Here is a 15,009-nt window from a genome sequence, read left to right as displayed (position 1 = left end):
TTCCCCAAGACACTTATTAGTTAGAATGTCAGAGGTCAAAGAGAAAGAGAGGATCTTGAAAGCACTGAGAGAGAAGCAATCCATCACATACAAGGGAAACCCAATAAGACTATGTGTAGATTTCTCAGCAGAAACCATGGAAGCTAGAAGACAGTGGGATGATATATTTAAGTTACTAAAAGAGAAAAACTGCCAACCAAGACCCCTATATCCAGCAAAATTGTCCTTCAAAAATGAGGGAGAAATTAAAACATTTATAGACAAAAAGTCACTGAGAGAATTTGTGACCAAGAGACCAGCTCTGCAAGAAATACTAAAGGGAGCACTAGAGTCAGATACAAAAAGACAGAAGAGAAAGATATGGAGAAGAGTGTAGAAAGAAGGAAAATCAGATATGATATATATAATACAAAAGACAAAATGGTAGAGGAAAATATTATCCAAACAGTAATAACTCTAAATGTTAATGGACTGAATTCCCCAATCAAAAGACATAGACTGGCAGAATGGATTAAAAAACAGGATCCTTCTATATGCTGTCTACAGGAAACGCATCTTAGACCCAAAGATAAATATAGCTTGAAAGTGAGAGGTTGGGAAAAGATATTTCATGCAAATAACAATCAGAAAAGAGCAGGAGTGGCTATACTAATATCCAACAAATTAGACTTCAAATGTAAAACAGTTAAAAGAGACAAAGAAGGACACTATATACTAATAAAAGGAACAATTAAACAAGAAGACATAACAATCATAAATATTTACGCACTGAACCAGAATGCCCCAAAATATGTGAGGAATACACTGCAAACACTGAAAAGGGAAATAGACACATATACCATAATAGTTGGAGACTTCAATTCACCACTCTCATCAATGGACAGAACATCTAGACAGAGGATCAATAAAGAAATAGAGAATCTGAATATTACTATAAATGAGCTAGACTTAACAGACATCTATAGGACATTATATCCCACAACAGCAGGATACACCTTTTTTTCAAGTGCTCATGGATCATTCTCAAAGATAGACCATATGCTGGGTCACAAAGCAAGTCTTAACAAATTTAAAAAGATTGAAATCATACACAACACTTTCTCAGATCATAAAGGAATGAAGTTGGAAATCAATAATAGGCGGAGTGCCAGAAAATTCACAAATACATGGAGGCTCAACAACACACTCTTAAACAACAAATGGGTCAAAGAAGAAATTGCAAGAGAAATTAATAAATACCTAGAGGCGAATGAAAATGAAAACACAACATATCAAAACTTATGGGACGCAGCAAAGGCAGTGCTAAGAGGGAAATTTATTGCCCTAAATGCCTTTATCAGAAAAGAAGAAAAGGCAAAAATGCAGGAATTAACTGTCCACTTGGAAGAACTGGAGAAAGAACAGCAAACTAATCCCAAAGCAAGCAAAAGGAAAGAAATAACAAAGATTAGAGCAGAAATAAATGAAATTGAAAACATGAAAACAATAGAGAAAATCAATAAGACCAGAAGTTGGTTCTATGAGAAAATCAATAAGACTGATGGGCCCTTAGCAAGATTGACAAAAAGAAGAAGAGAGAGGATGCAAATAAATAAGATCAGAAATGGAAGAGGAGACATAACTACTGACCTCACAGAAATAAAGGAGGTAATAACAGGATACTATGAACAACTTTACGCTAATAAATACAACAATTTAGATGAAATGGACGGGTTCCTGGAAAGACATGAACAACCAACTTTGACTCAAGAAGAAATAGATGACCTCAACAAACCAATCACAAGTAAAGAGATTGAATTAGTCATTCAAAATCTCCCTAAAAAGAAAAGTCCAGGACCAGACGGCTTCACATATGAATTCTATCAAACATTCCAGAAGGAATTAGTACCAACTCTCCTCAAACTCTTCAAAATAATCGAAGTGGAGGGAAAACTACCTAATTCATTCTATGAAGCCAACATCACCCTCATACCAAAACCAGGCAAAGATATTACAAAAAAAGAAAACTACAGACCAATCTCTCTAATGAATATAGATGCAAAAATCCTCAATAAAATTCTAGCAAATTGTATCCAACAACACATTAAAAGAATTATACATCATGACCAAGTAGGATTCATCCCAGGTATGCAAGGATGGTTCAACATAAGAAAATCAATTAATGTAATACACCACATCAACAAATCAAAGCAGAAAAATCACATGATCATCTCAATTGATGCAGAGAAGGCATTTGACAAGATTCAACATCCTCTCCTGTTGAAAACACTTCAAAAGATAGGAATACAAGGGAACTTCCTTAAAATGATAGAGGGAATATATGAAAAACCCACAGCTAATATCATCCTCAAAGGGGAAAAACTGAAAACTTTCCCCCTAAGATCAGGAACAAGACAAGGATGTCCACTATCACCACTATTATTCAACATTGTGTTAGAAGTTCTAGCCAAAGCAATTAGACAAGAAAAAGAAATACAAGGCATCAAAATTGGAAAGGAAGAAGTAAAACTGTCACTGTTTGCAGACAATATGATACTATACATCGAAAATCCGGAAAAATCCACACCAAACTACTAGAGCTAATAAATGAGTACAGCAAAGTAGCAGGCTACAAGATCAACATTCAAAAATCTGTAGCTTTTCTATACACTAGTAATGAACAAGCTGAGGGGGAAATCAAGAAACGAATCCCATTTACAATCGCAACTAAAAGAATAAAATACCTAGGTATAAATTTAACCAAAGAGACAAAAAACCTATATAAAGAAAACTACAAAAAACTGCTAAAAGAAATCACAGAAGACCTAAATAGATGGAAGGGCATACCGTGTTCATGGATTGGAAGACTAAATATAATTAAGATGTCAATCCTACCTAAACTGATCTACAGATTCAATGCAATACCAATCAAAATCCCAACAACTTATTTTTCAGAATTAGAAAAACCAATAAGCAAATTTATCTGGAAGGGCAGGGTGCCCCGAATTGCTAAAAACATCTTGAGGAAAAAAAACGAAGCTGGAGGTCTCGCGATGCCGGACTTTAAGGCATATTATGAAGCCACAGTGGTCAAAACAGCATGGTATTGGCATAAAGATAGATATATCAACTAATGGAATCGAATAGAGTGCTCAGATATAGACCCTCTCATCTATGGACATTTGATCTTTGATAAGGCAGTCAAGCCAACTCACCTGGGACAGAACAGTCTCTTCAATAAATGGTGCCTAGAGAACTGGATATCCATATGTAAAAGAATGAAAGAAGACCCGCATCTCACACCTTATACAAAAGTTAACTCAAAATGGATCAAAGATCTAAACATTAGGTCTAAGACCATAAAACAGTTAGAGGAAAATGTAGGGAGATATCTGATGAATCTTACAACTGGAGGTGGTTTTATGGACCTTAAACCTAAAGAGCACTGAAGAAAGAAAGAAATAAATGGGAGCTCCTCAAAATTAAACACTTTTGTGCATCAAAGAACTTCATCAAGAAAGTAGAAAGACAGCCTACACAATGGGAGATAATATTTGGAAATGACATATCAGATAAAGGTCTAGTATCCAGAATATATAAAGAGATTGTTCAACTCAACAACAAAAAGACAGCCAACCCAATTACAAAATGGGAAAAAGACTTGAAAAGACACCTACCAGAAGAGGAAATACGGATGGCCAAGAGGCACATGAAGAAATGCTCAATGTCCCTGGCCATTAGAGAAATGCAAATCAAAACCACAATGAGATATCATCTCACACCCACCAAAATGGCCATTATCAACAAAACAGAAAAGGACAAGTGCTGGAGAGGATGCGGAGAAAGAGGCACACTTATCCACTGTTGGTGGGAATGTCAAATGGTGCAACCACTGTGGAAGGCAGTTTGGCGGTTCCTCAAAAAGCTGAATATAGAATTGCCATACGACCCAGCAATACCATTGCTAGGTATCTACTCAAAGGACTTAAGGGCAAAGACACAAATGGACATTTGCACACCAATGTTTATAGCAGCGTTATTTACAATTGCAAAGAGATGGAAACAGCCAAAAAGTCCATCAACAGAAGAATGGCTAAATAAACTGTGGTATATGCATACGATGGAATATTATGCAGCTTTAAGACAAGATAAACTTATGAAGCATGTAATAACATGGATGGACCTAGAGAATATTATGCTGAGTTAGTCCAGCCAAAAACTAAAGGACAAATACTGTATGGTCCCACTGATGTGAACGGACATTCGAGAATAAACTTGAAATATGTCATTGGTAACACAGTCCAGCAGGAGTTAGAAACCGGGTAAGATAATGGGTAATTGGAGCGGAAGGGATACAGACTGTGCAACAGGACTAGATACAAAAACTCAAAAATGGACAGCACAATAATACCTAATTGTAAAGTAATCGTGTTAAAACACTGAATGAAGCTGCATCTGAGCTATAGGGTTTTTTTGTTGTTGTTTTTTACTATTATTACTACTTTTATTTCTTTTCTCTATATTAACATTTTATATCTTTTTCTGTTGTGTTGCTAGTTCCTCTAAACCGATGCAAATGTACTAAGAAACGATGATCATGCATCTATGTGATGATGTTAAGAATTACTGAGTGCATATGTAGAACGGTATGATTTCTAAATGTTGTGTTAATTTCTTTTTTTTCTTTCTTTCCGTTAATAAAAAATAAAAAATTAAAAAAAAAAAAAGAAAGAAAAGAGAATACCAAGACCCAATTAAGTATACTTTCAGATGCTGAGCCAAACTTTATTCCTTCATGTGTGATCTTTACACTTTCATGATCATTCTCTCCATTTACTTCTGGGTCTTTTTCACTTGCAGCTCCATCTATCTGAAATATTTGAGCAGATTTTTTTTTTTGTTAATCAGGATACCAGGCCCAGTCACATTTAACCTCTTCAGAGAAGCAGTCTCTACCAATCTTCCTACATAGTCACCTCCTCATTACTCTATCCTCTTTCCATTTTGCATTTGTTTTAGTGCACCCATTGCAATATGGAATTATCTTAATTGTTTGTCTGTTTTCCTACTAGAATATGAGTTGTAGCATGCAAGAAAGTTGGCTGATGTAAACACCTGTGTTACTAATCTCTCGAATAATATCTAGATGCCCTTAGTAAACTGTTGGAAAAATTAGTATATTTTTCAAGTGAAATTAACATTGCCTTTCCTTCTTTATCAGAATGTCAGAGTGTCTTTGAACATTCTCAATGTTCTTGTTCTTCCAATAGATATGTGTTTCTAAAGATCTGTACAATTTTTTGTAATTAAAAAGAAATAAAACAAAATTGTAATTTTGAACTATGTAAGATCTGTAACTACTAATTAAGAGATCTATAAACCTTAAGCAAAAATAAAAATCTCTATATGTAGCAAAAAAAAGAAAAATTAAAAAACCTCAAGTCATATCTGCTAAGCCTGGGCCAGATCAGCAGAACTATCCAGTTAACAGGTAGAGTCAAGAGAAATAACAATGCTTATTATTTAAGCCACTGGATTTGAGTGGGATTTGTTACACAGCAACAGCTAAATGATACATATAAACACAACCTCATCTTTCTTTTCTGTAATTCTATAATTATACATGTTGTATTGCTTTTTAATCAGAAAACAAAGTAAAAATTTTAAAAAACATCTATCACTTTACAGAAAAGAAACCTGAAACCCGGAGAGGAAGGAACTTGCCCCCTGGTTAGAACTCTGACTGAAAGTGACAAAACCCTAATTCAGAGTTTACTATAACAAGCTAAGTTACTGATTCACAGTACCCTGAGACCCAGGGGATACATCTAGTTTCAGTAATGGTTGAATCTAGATGGTCAATCCATATTTTTCTGAAATACATTTTTCTCTTCTTTCATATCTCTTTTTTTTTTTTTTCTGGTTTGGCTTCATTCTCAGGCAGATGATTACATGGTCAACTGTAGTTTTAGCACTCTCCCATGAAAAAGAGAAATCTTTCCTAAAAGTTCTAGCAAAGTCTCAATATTCTCACTCCCTTTGGTGGAGTTTGGATCACACACTCATCTCTCATTCATTCCCTGCTGATGTGATTGTGCGAACCTGTCAATAAGCCCATCCCTCCACCAGCATCAAGACCTAATGGGTGGGAATGAGAAAAAGGGAGTTCCCCAAATGAAAACTGGGATACTGTTTCCCAACAGAGGGAGAAGTGAGAGCTTGGCAAGGAAGATGTACAGAGGATCATGATCCCCAAGAGCAAACATTTAGTAAGTGGCCAAGTTAAGACAAACACCCAGATCTTCTGATTTCCAGCACAGCACTGGAAAATGCCATCTTACATATTTACATGATGTGGTTGTCTTAGTTTCCCTAAGGATGCTGCAACAAAGTATGACAAAGTAGCATAATAGGGTCACTTAAAACATCAGAAAGCATTTTTTGGAGAATGGGAGATTCAGAGAGAGATTCAGAGAGAGCAGAGCAGAACGACATAACCATGAGAAGCAGAGTCCAGCAGCCATCGACCTTTGAAGATGAAGAAGGAAAATGTCTCCCGGGGAGCTTCATGAAACAGGAAGCCAGGAGAAGAAGCTAGCAGATGATGCGGTGTTCACTATGTGCCTTTCTAGCTGAGAGAGAAACTCTGACTGTGTTTGCCACATGCTTTCTCACTTGAGAGAGAAACCCTGAACTTCATTGGCCTTCTTGAACCAAGGTATCTTCCCTGGATGCCTTAAATTGGACATTTTTATAGACTTTTTTTTTAAATTGGGATATTTTCTCAGCCTTAGAACTGTAAACTAGCAACTTATTAAATTCCCCTTGTTAAAAGCCATTCCGTTTCTGGTATATTGCATTCCGGCAGCTAGCAAACTAGAACAGATTTTGGTAACAGAGAGTGGGGCTTGCAAATACCAAACATGTTGGAACAGCTTTTTAAATGGATAAGGGGAAGATTCTGGAAGAGTTGTGAGAAGCTTGATAGAGAAGGCCTAGAAAGTTTTGAAGAGACTGTCGGTAGAAATGTGGACTCTGAAGATACCTCTGACGAGGCCTTTGGCAGAAATAAGGCATGTGTTATTGCAAACTGGAAGGAAGGCGATCCTTGTTTTAAAATGGCAGATAATCTGGCAAAATTGACTAGTGGCTTTGACTGGAAGGCAGATTTTAAAAGCCATAATCTTGGATATTTAGCAGAAGAGATCCCCAAATTAAAACGCGGAAAGTGCAACCTGGTTTCTCCTCACAGCTTATAGTGAAATGTGACCGGAGAGAGATAAGCTGAAGACTGAACTCTTGAGTACAAAGAAACCAGAAATTGATGTCCTGGAAAATTCTGGGCCTCTAGAAATGGAGACCCTAGAGAATAGTGCTCCATGTGAGGATTTAACCAGATGTGGAACCAATCAGCCATCTCAGAGAAAGCCAGGACCAGACATGGAGTTATCCAGGAAGGATTTGTGGAAAATCCTTATGTCTGATGGGCATGATCCAAGGCTACTGCATAGAAAGCCAACGAGAGTGCTGTGGGACCTGGATAAACAGAGCTGCTGCCAGTCTGGACTGGGGGGTTCAGAGAAGGGACACATTGGAGGAAAAATAACTTCAGAGGCAAAACCTTGGAGACTGAGGTCTGAAGTCAAGAAGCCTTGGTTGAGGAGAGTGGACCCACCCAAGCCCGTGGAGAGGGTGAGTTTGCCCCGAAGGCAGAGGATGGGCCTTCCACCTCATTGCAGTGGAAGAGTCACGCCGCCTCAGGCCTTGGAGAGTGTGAAGCACATTCCTTGGTGTTTGGGGACAGCCTGGTTGCCACCATGTGGAGGGGTTGAGTGTGTGCCCCAGAGAAGGCAGAGAGCCCCAGTGCGGACCCAATGCTTGGAGAGGATGGAGCCGAGAAAATGGTGGTCTCCCCAATGTCCCCCAAGGTTGTGTTCGGAGAGAGGCAGACCTCTGCTTAGGGGCTTGGAAAGTGTGGGACTGTCACTTTGAGAAGCCCTGATGATAAATCAGGGCTTTATCCGACTTTGAAATCTAGTGGACTTTACCCTGTGAGTTTTCGAAACTGTATGGGTCTGGGGACCCCTGTGTTCTTTCCTCCCTATGGAAACATGTATATGTATCCCCTGACTGGTCCTCCTTTGTATGTTGGCAGCAAATAACTTGTTATAAGTTTTGAAAGGTTCAGAGCCAGAGAACTTTGCCTTAGAACAGATCATGCCTGTAACTAACTTTGATAGGAGTTTGTACTGTTAAAAAAAAAAAAAAATCAGAAAGTATACTGCTTCACAGTTCTGGAGACTAGAAGTCCACAACACAGTGTCAGCCATACTTCCTGTGAGGACTGGGTGGCTCTGGCAGGGACTTGTTGCAATCAATGATGTTCTTAGGCTTGTCCCATAACTCAGTCTCTGCCTCCATCACATAGCTGCCTCCTTTCTCTCTCTCTCAGTCTCTCTGCTACTGATTGTGCCTAAATTATCTCTTCTTAAAAGGACACCAGTGGGCAGGCAATGGTGGCGCAGTGTTAGAGTTCTCACCTGCCATGCCAGAGATCTGGGTTTGATTCCCAGTGCCTACCCATTCAAAAAAGAAAGAAAGAAAGAAAAGGGCACCAAATAGACTGGCTTAGGGCCCACCCTAATTTATTGTGGTCTCACCTTAATGAATAGCATCCTCAAAGGTCCTATTTCCAAACAGGATCACATTCACAGCAGGAATTAGGATATCTTATAGGGGGACACACTTCAATCCAGACACTGGTATATTCATCTCTGCCCTGCTTTCTTCTTATCTGGTGATCAGTAAAAAAATATTATGACATGTTCTGCAGCTGTGAAACCTCATAGCACAACACTGTGCTTTCACACATTAAAGTGAAATAGGCATAGCCCATTTTTGGGAAAAATTAACTACTGAATGAACGAAACTATTCATTCATCCAGGAACTATCTTGTGGCTCCAACCTTAGTCTGTTCCTTGACTGTATCCACCTATAAATGGAAAGTAATACAAACACCCCAAAGGGGGGTTACAGTTTAATTATCATCTCACAGTCCATCTGTATTGCAGACCCTCCCAAGTATAATGAAAGACATGTATTATCATAACAGAGGTATAGGGAGGCCCTAATTTGATAGATGGGATAAACTGAGTATGTGAAAATAAAAGACAGTTTTAAATAGGCTTTTTAAAATACTTGAATAACCTTCATGTCTTTCTCCTACAAAGTTTCAAAAATTGACATATTATTACATTTGCCACAATCTCTCATAGCAAAGCCTCTTAACTCTCTTTTAAGTAAAAGAAAATAAGACCCAGAGAGGCAAGGTGACTTGCTAAGTTTCACTGTTTAACTAGATATGTGTCAGCTCTGATTACCCAGCAGTGGAAAGGATTCTGGCACACAAGGTGAGAGGTATGGAGACATTTTTATGCCATATATTTTGATATCATATTGATAAAGTTGGTACATTTTGGATAATATGTTATGTTCTCATCTACCGAATAAACAGTCTCCTCTTCCACTTCATTTGGTAATTAATCATGGGCTGTCTTGATAGAATTTCTTCTTTGGTTATTTTAACTGGGAATGCAATCTTTTTACTCTAACTTTCTCAGGTTTTCTGAATCTCCCAACTAGACACAGTGCCTTGTGGACAGAGCCTCTGTATTATGCCAGCAAAGACCAACAGGTTATTCCCGGTGTGCCAGATCTAATCAACTGCTGGTAATTGATGGGGCGTTGGGAGGTTTGATGCCACAGCTCTGTGGGAAAGAGGGTTGAAGCCAACTGGCAATATCTGCCATGGGTTTCGTATGGCAGTGTGGGGTGACCCCAAGCCTGCCAGGCACCTGAACCCTTCTAACCCCAGACCCCAGCTACCTTCTCCTTCAACCCTACAGCATCATGTCTTTAAGGAAACACTGATTTGTATTCTTTATCCAGGATCTATACCTTTTTATGGGCATGGATGAATAAATGTTAGGTTCCTCGTATATAAACAGGTATCCTTTTAAAAAATCAATTTGTTTTCTTTTCTGATTAAAAAGTTATGTTTCGTGCCATAAATTTACAAAATGAAGGGAAACTATTATTATAAATATAATAAAATAAATAAAAGTTATTGTAATTATATTAGCCTGAGTTAATCACTTAGAATATTTTTGGAGTATTCCCTGCCAGTCTACATATTTTTTTCTATTCAGTTCCCCCCTCACCAAAATTCAGTTCCTGCCTATATGCATGTTTGTATGTATATATTATATGTGTGTGTGTGTTTTGTTTTAATCACTTAGTATTGTATTTTGAACATTTTAAATGTCATTCTTCAAAGAATGTGTTTTACTAAGTAATATTTCTTTATAAAGATTTCCTTGTGGTGATTTTCAAATTGAGGCTTAAATTATATTAAAGCAGATTGATTTTGATGATTTTGATAACTATTTATTACTTGAAATACAGAATTTTCCAAAGAGCAGTGGAACTTCTTGCTGCATCATTACTTTAAATGAAACATTTTCAAAGGGTTTGCTTCCAAATTGGAAAAACATATTTAATTCAAACCCAGTCTGTTAAGAGTCTTCCTTGCTTTTACTTTTGGAAAAACAAATGATCTTATAAGGAAAAGGATATTAATAGTTAGGTTTTGTCTGTTATTGGATTTATGATCTAGAAGCAGATTGTACCTTTTTTTCTCTCATTCAATTGAGAATTTACACTTAAGAAATCTGATTATCCCTTCCCAATCCCCCACCCCAGCTTCCCAGTTGCCTTTACAGCTTCCACATCCTTGAAGTCAGTGAAAAAGAGGCTATTTGTTATCAGTGGTGAATTTTACATTAACCTCGTGGCAGGCTACACTCTCCACCTTTTATCTGGGGCATGTCCCATAGAAGAGGCTCATTGAGGATAATGTTGGAGAGCAAGAGCTGGAACTTTCTAGTAATCATACCAGGTAGCTCACTTATAGGCAGAGGAATGGGGCTTTAGGAAACTCTTTAGTTTTAGACAGCAAGAAACCATTCCTATTGTTTCATGGACATAAAAAAAATAGTTAAACCCAGTATTGGTTGTTTTTTTAAAGGATGTGGAGGTATTTAAAGTTGATCTACATTAGTGGTTCCCAAATTTAACTGTGCATAATAATTGTATAGGGACTTGTTAAAAATTTGGATTTCCAGACCTGCTAAATCAGAATCTTGGAGTGAGGGTAGGAGGAAGCAGAGAATCTATATTTTTAAAGTTCCTCAGGTGACTTTGATGCAACCTATAGGAAACAAAACAATTATAATTGAAAATCTCCACAAATGACCTGCTATTTGGACTGCTTGATGACAAACAATTGAATAAATTATCTTGAAGAAATAAAGTGAGGTATTTTCCCCCAAGTCAGCTAGTATTTATTAAACATTGTGTTCAACTGTGTCCTAGACCAATGATTTGTAATTCTTTTACTTTCAAATGATGTGGCTCTGATAACTGGTCCTATACACAGATCCCAGAAATTTCTATAATGTCCTCAGCAACCAACTTTCACATTCAGTAAACAGGAAATAATCAGGGTTACCATCCTGATGACAGTTTCAGTCAAAAGCAAAGAAAATTGTCATTTTTGTTGGCCAAAAGCGCTTTAGACTGGGAAATGTACAACACCTGGTTGACATTTTGAAACACTAAGAATAGGTAAAGGATCTTCAGGCATTTTTCTACCCAAGAGAGTAGTGACTATCAGCCTGCAAGGCAAGAAAAGTAAATGGCATATGCTTACTTTAAGAAACTCATAGGAGACAAGAATTGTCTCAGGAAACAAGAAGGAAAGAATATAAGATACTGCCTGATCAAGGGCTAGTTTGGAAGGAAGGACCCTAAGTACCAGAAGAATTTGGTGAAAAGGAAAACTGTATGAGATTTGGTCTCTGTAATTACATCAGTCTTGCAGATAGGAACTTGCCTACAACTGAGTAATTTTTCATGATTTTTCTTTTAAATACCATCTCTGGAGCCCGGAAGGGTTAACATTTTTATTGGCTGATAAATTGGGGAAAACTTTTTGAAAGCTTGATTTAAACCATAAATCAATCAGTTAAAACTCTCAACATAAAATTCATTTTAAAAAGCAATTATAATTCACCTTCTCCTTTTGCCTAAGATAAATTTTCACCCCAGCAATCCAGTTGCAAATTGTCTATAAGATGTCACTTTCAGAGTAGTCTGTCACTTGTAATAAAGAGGAGATTTTGATAGTTGCCCAACATTGTTTCTCTATGCCATTTTAGAAGAAAAGTGGGATTAAATTTTATTTGACTATAATGGAATCATTCCCTACTCAATATTGCTGTGGTATAAATATATCTTAAAATTAAATATGACTTTAGAGGTCAGAGTCTCCACCATAGAAAAGGGCACCTAGGCGGGCCGCGGTGGCTCAGCGGGCAAGAGTGCTTGCCTGCCATGCCGGAGGACCCCGGTTCGATTCCCGGCCCCAGCCCATGTAAAAAACAAACAAACAAACAAAATATAATAAAATAAGAAAATGTTTAAAGATGTTTCCCTTTCTTCCTCCCTTCCTTCCTTCCATCCTTCCTTCCTTCTCTGTCTTTAAAAAAAAAAAAAAAAAAAAAAAAAAAAAAAAAAAAAAAAGAAAAGGGCACCTAATCTGAGCCTAAAGAAACCCTAGAAGTTTGTGAGTTAAACTAGCGGACAGAGGAAATACATTACAGTCAGAGGGAACAGATATGCAAAGACTCACAGGCTTGTGAGAGAATGGCACTGTTTTAGTTTGCAAGCTGCTGGAATGCAATATACTTGAAATAGAACAGCTTTCAAAAAGGGAATTTATTAAGTTGCAAGTTTCTAAGGTTGTGAAAATGTCCAAACTGAGGCATCAAGGGGAAGATACCTTAACTCCAAAGAAAGGGCCGATGAAGGTTGGAATTTCTCTCTCAGCTGGAAGTGCACATGGTGATGTCTGCTAGCTTTCTCTCCTCATTTCATTAGAGTCCTTCAATGGCTTCTCTGGGCCTCTGTCCATTCTGTTAGCTCTGTCAGTTCTGGTGGCTCTCATGGCTCTAAAACTTTTTCCAAAATGACTCCCTCTTGAAGGCCTCCAGTAAGCAATGCCACCTTCAATGGGTGGAGACACAACTCCATGGAAACCATCAAATAAAGTTACCACCCACAATTGGGTAGGTCATAACTCCATAAAAACAATCAAAAAGCTTCCACCCAGTAAGATTGAAAGAGGATTAAAGGACATGGCTTTTCTGTGGTACATAATAGCTTCAAACCAGCCCAGGCACATTCTGGGAAATAGCAAGTAAATTACAATTACAATGGGGAGAGCACAGGTAATGACAGGACATGAGAATGGAAATGTGGCCTGAGTCAGACTGCAAAGGCTGAAAAATACCTAGTGAGGACTCTGAACTTAAAGCTGCAGGGCACCAAAGACATGATCTCACTTGATCAAACAGACATTGAGTGGTTTTGGAGTCATCATAAAGGAGAGATAATAATATCTACCTCATAAGATTGTTGAGATGGTTAAGTAAGTTGGTGCTTTTTAAGAATTCAAGATGGTGCCTGAGCTACTCTATACACATAATATATGATAGATGTTGCAATAATAAGAATAATAAATAATTATTCATCATCATGGCAACTCTTTAAAGGAGGTGTTCTAGTTTGCTAGCTGCTGGAATGCAATATACCAGAAACAGAACGGCTTTTCAAAGGGGGAATTTATTAAGTTGCAAGTCTATAGTTCTAAGGCCATGAAAATGTCCCTGAGCTGGTTTGAAAGGATGTATGTAACCTAGAAAAGCCATGTTTTAATCCTAATCCCATTTTGTAAAGGCAGCCATTTCTTCTAATCCCTATTCAGCATTGTATATTTGAAACTGTAATTAGATCATCTCCCTGGAGAGGTGATATAATTGAGAGTGGTTGTTAAACTGGATTAGGTGATGATATGTCTCCACCCATTCAGGTGGGTCTTGATTAGTTTCTGAAGTCCTATAAAAGAGGAAACATTTTGGAGAATGAGAGAGTCAGAGAGCAGTGAATGATGCAGCACCATGAAGCAGAGAGTCCATCAGCCAGCACTTTGGAGATGAAGAAGGAAAACGCCTCCCGGGGAGCTTCATGAAACAGGAAGCCAGGAGAATAAGCTAGCAGATGATGCCGTGTTCATCATGTGCCCTTCCAGATGAGAGAGGAACCCTGACCATGTTTACCACATGCCTTTCCAGGTGAGAAAGAAACTCTGACTGTGTTCGCCAAATGTCTTTCCACTTGAGAGAGAAATCCTGAACTTCATCAGCCTTTTTGAATGAAGGTATCTTTCCCTGGATGCCTTAGATTGGACATTTTTCAGCTTTAGAACTGTAAACTAGCAACTTACTAAATACCCCTTTTTAAAAGTCACTCCGTTTCTGGTATATTGCATTCTGGCAGCTAGCAAACTAGAACAGTCCCAACTCTATAAAAATGTCCAATCTAAGGCATCCAGGGAAAAATACCTTGGTTCAAGAAGAGTGATGACATTCAGAGTTTCTTCTGAACTGGAAAGGCACATGGCAAACATGGTGGTGTCTGCTAGCTTTCTCTTCCAGTTTTTTGTTTCATGAAGTTCCCCCAGGGGGGTTTTCCTTCTTCATCTCCAAAGATCTCTGGCTGCATCAGGCTCTGTGGCTCTTTCCAAAATGGTTCCCTCTTAAAGGGCTCCAGTAAGCAATCCCACCTTGAATGGGTGGAGACACATCTCCATGGAAATCATCTAATCAAAAGTTACCACCCACCATTAGGTGGGTCGCATCTCCATGGGAAGAATGAAAAAGCTCCCAACCAGCAATATTGAATGAGGATTAAAGGACATGACTTTTCTGGGGTCCATAAATTCAAATCAGCACAGGAGGCAAGAGAGGAAAGGAAAATTTGAAAGGGCTTAAGGACTTGCCTAAATTCCATCAGATAGTTAGTAGAGAAGCTCTGAACACAACATCAAGTTTTGTGACTCTAATACCAGT

General features: G+C 38.0%; 1 long non-coding RNA gene across 1 annotated transcript in view; it reads right to left on the bottom strand.

Annotated features, from left to right (window-relative positions):
- The window catches only part of LOC143657875 (uncharacterized), a 31,936-nt gene extending 23,198 nt beyond the window's left edge, over positions 1 to 8,738 (bottom strand). Inside the window, exon 1 of the long non-coding RNA XR_013163003.1 lies at positions 8,640 to 8,738. This is a non-coding gene — a long non-coding RNA (uncharacterized LOC143657875). The remainder of the gene's footprint in view (positions 1 to 8,639) is intronic.
- Between the last annotated feature and the right edge of the window lie 6,271 nt (positions 8,739 to 15,009).

Source organism: Tamandua tetradactyla, chromosome 15, assembly GCF_023851605.1.
Source record: "Tamandua tetradactyla isolate mTamTet1 chromosome 15, mTamTet1.pri, whole genome shotgun sequence".
NCBI classification, from domain to species: Eukaryota; Metazoa; Chordata; class Mammalia; order Pilosa; family Myrmecophagidae; genus Tamandua; species Tamandua tetradactyla.
The sequence above is the reverse complement of the archived record's forward strand: the minus strand, read 5'-3'. Positions and strand labels throughout refer to the sequence as shown.